This window comes from Chanodichthys erythropterus, chromosome 14 (assembly GCF_024489055.1).
Source record: "Chanodichthys erythropterus isolate Z2021 chromosome 14, ASM2448905v1, whole genome shotgun sequence".
NCBI classification, from domain to species: domain Eukaryota; kingdom Metazoa; phylum Chordata; class Actinopteri; order Cypriniformes; family Xenocyprididae; genus Chanodichthys; species Chanodichthys erythropterus.
The window spans coordinates 10515628-10524157 of NC_090234.1; positions in this window are offsets into that span (position 1 = coordinate 10515628).

Below are 8530 nucleotides of genomic sequence, written 5' to 3' on the forward strand. Positions count from 1 at the left end.
AACAAGTTGCACATTTTTAAGTTCATTCATGTAACCATTTAGTAATCATGTATTTGTCATTTTCAGTTCCACAAATACTTTTGTATTACTTTTGTAACTCTCCCTCAACAAGTCTCAACATGGGAATTCCTTGTCTCATTTTACAAATGCTCATGAAGGTTTTCAGTCACAGTCATTTTGAGATGTCAAGCAGTTTATTATTTTTTAGAGCATCTGAACTTGTTTAATGAATTTAAAGCACTCAAAAAGCAGATAAACAGTCTTGCCTTGAGGGGGCTTGACCTTCGACAGCCATGTGCTTCGGCATTCATTGCTATCCTTCATTTGACCAAATGGGTTTTCTATGAACTTCAATGTATTTAACACACACTGGACAATCTTAAAAGGCTCATTTCTTGAGCTGTACATCTTTGTGCACTTTTCTTTGATTTCAACCCAGACTCTACATACTGTATACTAAGTACTGATGGCTAGGTAAGAACAGCTCAGGCAAACCAGCATTAGCTTTGAGAGAGGGCAGATGGGGGCATGGGGTTATTTGTTGATAATGCTCACCATGGCAACTGCTACCTCAACCTGAATAGTGCTGTACTGTAAAATCACAAATCATTGTGACATTAACTGTGTGTTTACCAAGTGTCAGACTTAGCTGCCATATTCTCGTCTCTGCTCTAGGTAACGGTAATAGCGAATTTGAAATTGAAGAACATTGTATACTTTTAATTTTTATGTCAGTGTGTTTATATGCTTAAAGTGCATGTGTGAAGACAAATACACTGAGAGCGAATGCCAACCATGGTTGGTACCTTTTCCAGCAAACACAGCATTCCCTTAACATTAGTGTATCATTCACATTTGGTTATGTTTTCAGAACAAATTCTTTAACATTCTAGGAACATTTTCAAGAACAAGTTATTTGTTTTTGTGACAACCAAATAAGAACCTATACAGAATGTTCTCTAATGGTTATGTTTTAGGTTTTATTTTTAAAGAAACAAACTAACTCCTTACTAGATCATTTCATCCTGCAGAACATTTTCTAATGGTTTAATATCATCTTTAATTATTCATAATCATAAATTGCATTCACATTTTGCTCACTCACACACCCAAACTCAGAAACTTTAGGCTTAAAGGAAGTTTCTAGTTTCCCACTTGTAATTACAATTTTGTGATGCCGTTCATGTGCATTCAGCTCATAAATATGACCTTTCCATCATGACTTGAACTCACCATGAAGCATTTTCAATTTACAGTAGGTGTTGTATAGCCTGAATTCCAGAAATGTTGGGACTTTTTTTAAAATTTAAATGAAATGAAAACTAAAAGACTTTCAAATCACATAGGCCAATATTTTATTCACAATAGAACATGGATAACATAACAAATGTTTAAACTGAGAAATTTTACACTTTTATCCACTAAATGAGCTCATTTCAAATTTGATGCCTGCTACAGGTCTGAAAAAGCACTGAAGACCTTTATTGGGTCTTCGGGCCCTCAGATGACACTGCATCACTCATCGGCATGATTGTGTCAATGACATTACTAAATGGGCCCAGGAATACTTCCAGAAACCACTGTCGGTAAACACAATCCGACGTGCCATCTGCAGATGCCAACTAAATCTCTATCATGCAAAAAGGAAGCCATATGTCAACATGGTCCAGAAGTGCCGCCATGTCCTGTGGGCCGAGGCTCATTAAAATTTGACTGTTTCAAAGTGGAAAAGTGTCCAAATTTGGAATTCTTGTTGGAAATCATGGACGCCGTGTTCTCGGGGCTAAAGAGGAGGGAGACCTTCCAGCGTGTCATCAGTGTTCAGTTCAAAAGCCAGCATCTCTGATGGTATGGGGGTGCATAAGTGCATTTGGAAGGCACTATGAATGCTGAAAGGTATATAAAGGTTTTAGAGCAACATATGCTCCCCTCCAGAAGATGTCTATTTCAGGGAAGGCCTTGTGTATTTCAGCAGGCCGATGCAAAAAGCTGTTTACCTGGGCAGAGCTGAAGTTCATCTGCTGTGGATATAAGCTTTGAGGGAAGTCGGCTCGATGAGTTCCCTCTCCTGCTTCCTCAGCGTTGTTGCACGCCTGTGAGCGTGCTTCTAGCAAAGTGTGGGTGACGTTGCTGGATTAGCCTTTAAGACCTCCTCGTGTGGAGTACAAGTTGTTCACGGTATAGGCCGGTAAATGTTCAGTTGCCCTTTTTTCCCTTTTCATGCAGACCGTTTGCAAGGTGGGAGGCCCTTTTTGTTTAATGACCATTTTCTCCTGTTTACTGTTAAGCAGGGAGGTAAGACTTGTGTGTTTTTTTTTTTTATCTTTTTCCAGGGAAGACCTCTAAAATTAGGCAGAACAACCTTCTTTTGTTTATTGTTTTGGCCGACCAAAACCTACTGACTCCAAGCCTACACCAAAGAGAACTTAACCTTAATTTAAGAAATAAACATTTCCTCTCTGGTTCAACTTATGACATTGTGGTGTGTTTGTGGGAGCAGGAGACGGGACTCCGGGCTACACACGTTACAATATTTCGCTCTCTGTGTTACGATCAAATGTTTGTTGGTGCAGTTCAAAGACGACCACAAACTCTTCAGCAGCTGTAAATCTATATTGGGCAAGAATGGGACCAAATTCACACACCAAAACTCCAGAAACCCATAACCTCGATGCCCAGATGTCTTCAAACTGTTTTGAAAAGAAGAGGACCTGTAGTAGGCATCAAATTTGAAATGAACTCATTTTGTGCATAAAATTTTATAATTTATCAGTTTAAACATTTATGTTGTCTATGTTCTATTGTGAATAAAATATTGTGTCATGTGATTTGAAAGTCTTTCAGTTTTCATTTTATTCATATTTAAAAATTGTCCCAACATTTCCGGAATTCAGGTTGTATCTTTGCGTCAAGTAAATTTGCACTTTCTGATTGGTTGAATTGTGAGGAGTGAAGAATACTTCTAAAGTTTATGCTATATGTCTAACTAACTATATGTCTGGCTTGGTGTTTGATGACCATTTCACGGAAGAGGATTAGGGCCAATAATAAAAAATTAAAACCATCTCGAGATTAAAGTTGTTAAATTTCGAGAAAAAAGTCAAAATAAAATGTTGAGAATAAACTCATTAAATTACGAGAAAAATGTTGTTAAATTTCGAGAAAAAAGTCGAGATAAAATGTTGAGAATAAACTTGTTCAATTATGAGAAAAAAAGTTATTAAATTACGAGAACAAATTCGTTAAATTATGAGAAAAATGTTCAATTTCAAGAAAAAAGTCGAGATAAAATGTTGAGAAAAACGTCATAATTTATTAGTTTATTCTCAATATTTTATCTCGACTTTTTTCTCGAAATTTAATTAGTTTTTTTTCTCATAATTTAACGAATTTATTCTCAACATTTTATCTCGACTTTTCTTGAAATTTAACGTCATTTTCCTCGTAATTTAATGACTTTATTCTCAACATTTTAGCTCGACTTTTTTCTCGAAATTTAATGAGGTTTTTTTTCTCGTAATTTAACGAGTTTATTCTCAACATTTTATCTCGACTTTTTTCTCAAAATTTAACAACTTTAATCTCGAGATGGTTTTATTTTTTTATTATTGCTTGGCCCTAATCCTCTTCTGCACCATTTTTTACTAAGGCTTATTTACTTAAAAATGACATTTGGCCAAAACATTTACATTTTACAAGCCAGCAGATGGCGCTGTTTTCAATACTCAGAGGATTTAAAAAATATATAAAAATATCAAAAGTATTTACTGTAGCAGTTTACAAATGTAAGCTTGTATGAAGATCCAAAGTTTTTTTCTTTTTCTTTTTAATATATACATATCAATTTAGTGACACACTACTGAAAGTGATAATGTCAATAATATATAAAAATGTGATAAAACACAATTCAGCCATTGGGAACATTTTGGACTCATAGATCAGCAGTATGTCTGGCATGGCTTTTCAAATATCTTTTTAAAAAAAGAAATTCTCAAACTTTATTTTCGCTTTATGTTGAATTATTCTTGACCATGTGACCAGCATGATGGATTCTTTGAAGTAGCAGGCCATTTTGGCAAAAAATTGTGATGCCTTTAGTGTTTAAACTGAAGCTTGATGATCATTTGACTTCCCAGCAGACAATGATCCAATAGAGTGCCCCAGGGATGACGCGTTTTTGTAGGCAAAACCCGGAAGCGAGTTAGCATTTTAGGACTTCCGGTTCCAACGCTGTAAGGTCTATGGGTTTTTGCTAAATCCCCTGAACTAAGGTCTGTGGTTAACAAAGCCTCTAAATACTTTCACGTTATGATCTATGACATAAAACACACCAGTTATAACCCACTTGTGATTTTTTTAAACTTTTACTGTGTCTTAAAATTGGCGGTTGCTAACAAATTGCTAAAAGGGACTACTTCCTTTGGCGGGGACTTTAGACGTCATCATTAAAAACAGGACATTTGGACAGCATTTCTCATGAAAAAGTGGATAAGTATTCATACACAGCACAGATCATAATCAGTGAGCATGTTTTTAAATAGAGTTGTTTTCTAAATACAGTTTGAAGACGCTTGGTGGTGACGGCGTTAATCCGCGACCATGGTGTGCTGTAGTTCGTTTATAGCCTACTGTTAGCCTTTTATATCTGATGATTTTATTTAGGCTTCAAAATCTATAAATGTTGTGTTAACTTGTAAAGATTCTCTTGATAGACAAAACATGTAAGTGTCATAACCCTTTGTTAAACACAGAGCTTATTTTCTGCGATTTTCCAAAAGTCTATGGGAAAAATGAATAGGCTTTCAGTCGAGGGAACCCGTGCGCCGCTAACTTCCGGGTTGGCCTACAAAAACGCGTCATCCCTGGGGCACTCTATGATCCCTATACATCCAAATCTACCCAAGCTTGGCTCAGCTAATGCCTGCTCAGTCTCTAGATTTAAATCCCCTTGAACATTTTTGAAAGAATTGAATAAAGCTGTGGCGGCAAAGAATATCAGATAGCTGGAAGCTTTTCCTCTATCAGAGACACAGAAAAACACTGTAACACAGGATCACATTCACAGATTTTTTTTTTTAATTTATTTATATCTTAAATCAGCTTAGTGTTTGAGCCACAAGAGGGCATCCTAACATTGGAGAGAGTGGTTCAATGCTTCAACCCATCTCAGGTGTTATGACACTAATAATAGTAGACTTAATATGGAAAATAACGTTAGTTTAACGGCTGAGGTGAGCACAATATGCAGTTACTCTGCTGCAGGTTTTCTTATCAGCATTTCCTTTTCTTGTTATATTTATATTCACATTCAGATTGTGGTAAAGCTCAGGACTCTGCAGCACTGATGTATGTTCTTCCTCTGTAGCTCAACCCACAGCGGTTTCTGTTTCTATCACGACACGCAGGCAGAAATGTGAGGATTTCACGCAGTAAGCATGTTTTAAGTAAAGATATGATTGATCGTTTTCCACGTGTCTCTTATACATCAAAGTGTAACCATATAACTTAGAGTAGTTTGAATATTTGAAAAACACGCTAAGATTTAACAAGGTTGAACAACAAATTTGGTTTAAGTTCTTTTCCTGTGGAGTTGAAATGACAGAGAACATTACTGATGAGGTTTTGACAGTGTTTCAGACATTCACTTCACTGTGGAGAGCCGTTCAGCCCTGCTTCAAATGGTTGAGGCAGCATATTTTTGCCACTATGTAAGACACTGGTCAGTTTACAACTGGATAAAATAACCACAGACAAGCAGATGCCAGTGTCTCTAACTCTTTTATTTTTGTGAATTAAACCTCAGCCTTGCCTAGTGCCTGGTGTCTATTTTGGCACAAGTAACCAAATGTGTCTCAAACTCGTTTCACTACCACATTTTTTGTGCTCTCTGTACCTGGGATCTTTCCTACCAGCTCTTAGGTTGGTCTTTGACACATTCTGACATATTCTTGACTTTCTTTAAGTGTTTAGCTTATAATATTTTCTATTGATAAGAAATTATGCAAAAAAGAAAAAAGTATAATAATTACTTTATTTTTTATCCTTTACAGATCACAAATCGCATATTTAATCTCAGGCTCTTCATTGACACTGTTGTCTACTTTGTAAACTTATATGTTAACTTCTGAACATCCTTTATTAGCGGTAAGGGCAGTTGTAATTAAAGGACAGTTGTAAGTAAAATTCACAATGATTTTCATGGTTTTTTATTGTGTTATTGTTTATATCATCATAGTTTTAAGTGTAATATTTTATGATGAATTTTCATATTTTAGGATTGAAAGCCTGGGTTTGAGGCAAGGGTGCAAAAAAAAAAAAAAAAAAAATCTATGGGAAAACTTTTTTAAGAAAATTACCTTCATATGACAAATGGATGAAAAAACCAAAACCAAAGTAAGCTGTTGCAGTCTCTAGCTGTCTTTAGTGGTCTGCAGCATGCATGATGGAGTAATCTAAAATCTTAATTCAGATTTTTTAGCCAGCCACCAGCATTTTTGATCATTTTCACAAAATTGTCATTGGCCCCAGAATATTTTGTTGTATGATTAGCTGAACATGCAATATATCAAAAGAGTCACATGAAAATGTTTTATTCTAGTTTAATGCATTTTTTTTTTTTTAAATTAACACTTCATTGTGGGTAAGTTTAATAAAAAAGCCACATTTTGAGCCAAAAGTTGAGAAAATCAAATTTTTGTCAAAGACTATGTCTGGATCGGATTCACAATGATGATCAAAACATAGATGGAGTAGATTGAGTCCATCAACACCCCCAAAGCTTCACAGTCCTGTAGCTCATCCTGGGTCGACATTTCCTTCAGCAACATTAGGTCTAACTTTCAGTTTTCATCTGAAGCTTTAACTTGGATATACTCAAATTTATCAAATAGAGTAATTAAAGGGGTTAAGTCCTGTATTATACAATGGGAGTACCCCAAGGATCAGTGTTAGGTTCCTTATTATTTAGTCTGTATATTAATGATCTCCTGCAACAGCGTGAAGGGATACAAGTGCAAATGTATGCTGATGATACTGTTATTAGTTAACAGCTGAGAAGTTAAAAGCTGCTATGAAAATGAAAGTTGCCACTATCAGAGCAACCTAGGCTCTCATAACACCTGAGCAGTGCCACAGACTGATCGACTCCATGCCATGCCGCATTGCTGCAGTAATTCAGGCAAAAGGAGCCCCAACTATTATTGAGTGCTGTACATGCTCATACTTTTCATGTTCATACTTTTCATCAGGCCAAGATTTCTAAAAATCCTTTCTTTGTATTGGTCTAAAGCGGTGTTTCTCAACTCCAGTCCTCGGGACCCACTGCTCTGCACATTTTGTATGTATCCCTTATTTAACACACCTGATTTAGATCATCAGCTCGTTAGGAGAGACTGCATGAACTGAACTGAGTGTGTCAGATAAGAGAAACATACAAAATGTGCAGAGCAGTGGGTCCCGAGGACTGGAGTTGAGAACCACTGGTCTAAAGTAATATTCAAATTTTCTGAGATAATGAATTTGGGATTTTCCTTAGTTGTCAGTTATAATAATCAAAATTAAAAGAAATAAACATCTGAAATATATCAGTCTGTGTGTAATGAATGAATATAATATACAAGTTTCACTTTTGAATGGAATTAGTGAAATAAATCAACTTTTTGATGATATTCTAATTATATGACCAGCACCTGTATAAATATTAGCACATTTTAGACAAATTAGACAAAGTCTTTCTGTCGATGTAGCTGACTTTTATGCATGATACAATTTTTTTCTCATATTTCATACATGTTGGTGTCAAGCTAGTAAAATGTGAATAAACCTTTAAGATCCCTATATAAACAGACTTTAAAAATTTTTAGATAAAAAAACCAAACCATTTTCACCACTGTAGGATCTTAGAGAAATATATTTTTTTTAATTTTGATAATTTTAGACTTTTTTCCAAGTTTGTGTATGGTTTATAAAATTGTAAATGGTCTAGCTCCTTCTGTACTCTGTGATTTTGTTAATTTTCGTTCTAAAAACTCCCTAAGTAATTGTGTTGTTCCTTTCTTGTCATTCTGCTTTTGGACTATCATCTTTTGCTGTGAAAGCTACTACTCACTGGAATGCTTTACCAGAGGATATAAAAGGGTGTAAATCTATTGGTCTTTTTAAATTGAAGTTAAAGTCTTTTAAAAAATCGAACCAACTCTGTAAACATTGACATTGTTGCAGTTTAATAGATTTCTTGATAGTATGTGTGTGTATGTGTGTATGTTTTATTGTACGTAGGTATTGTGTGTGTTATTTTATTCATTTATGTAGACCATCCAGGGGACTGTGGGAGAAAATTAGCCTTTGGCTAAACCCCATACAATGCATGGAATGGAAACATTTATGTTAATAAGTGTACATGGTCCCTTTACAAATAAATAAAAAGACTAAAAAAGAGTAAAGGCAGTTTTGATGTATATGATGTTTACTGTTGATGATCATGTTATTTTACGTATTCATCTACTTATAAACACTGCTGCTTGTTTCCGGG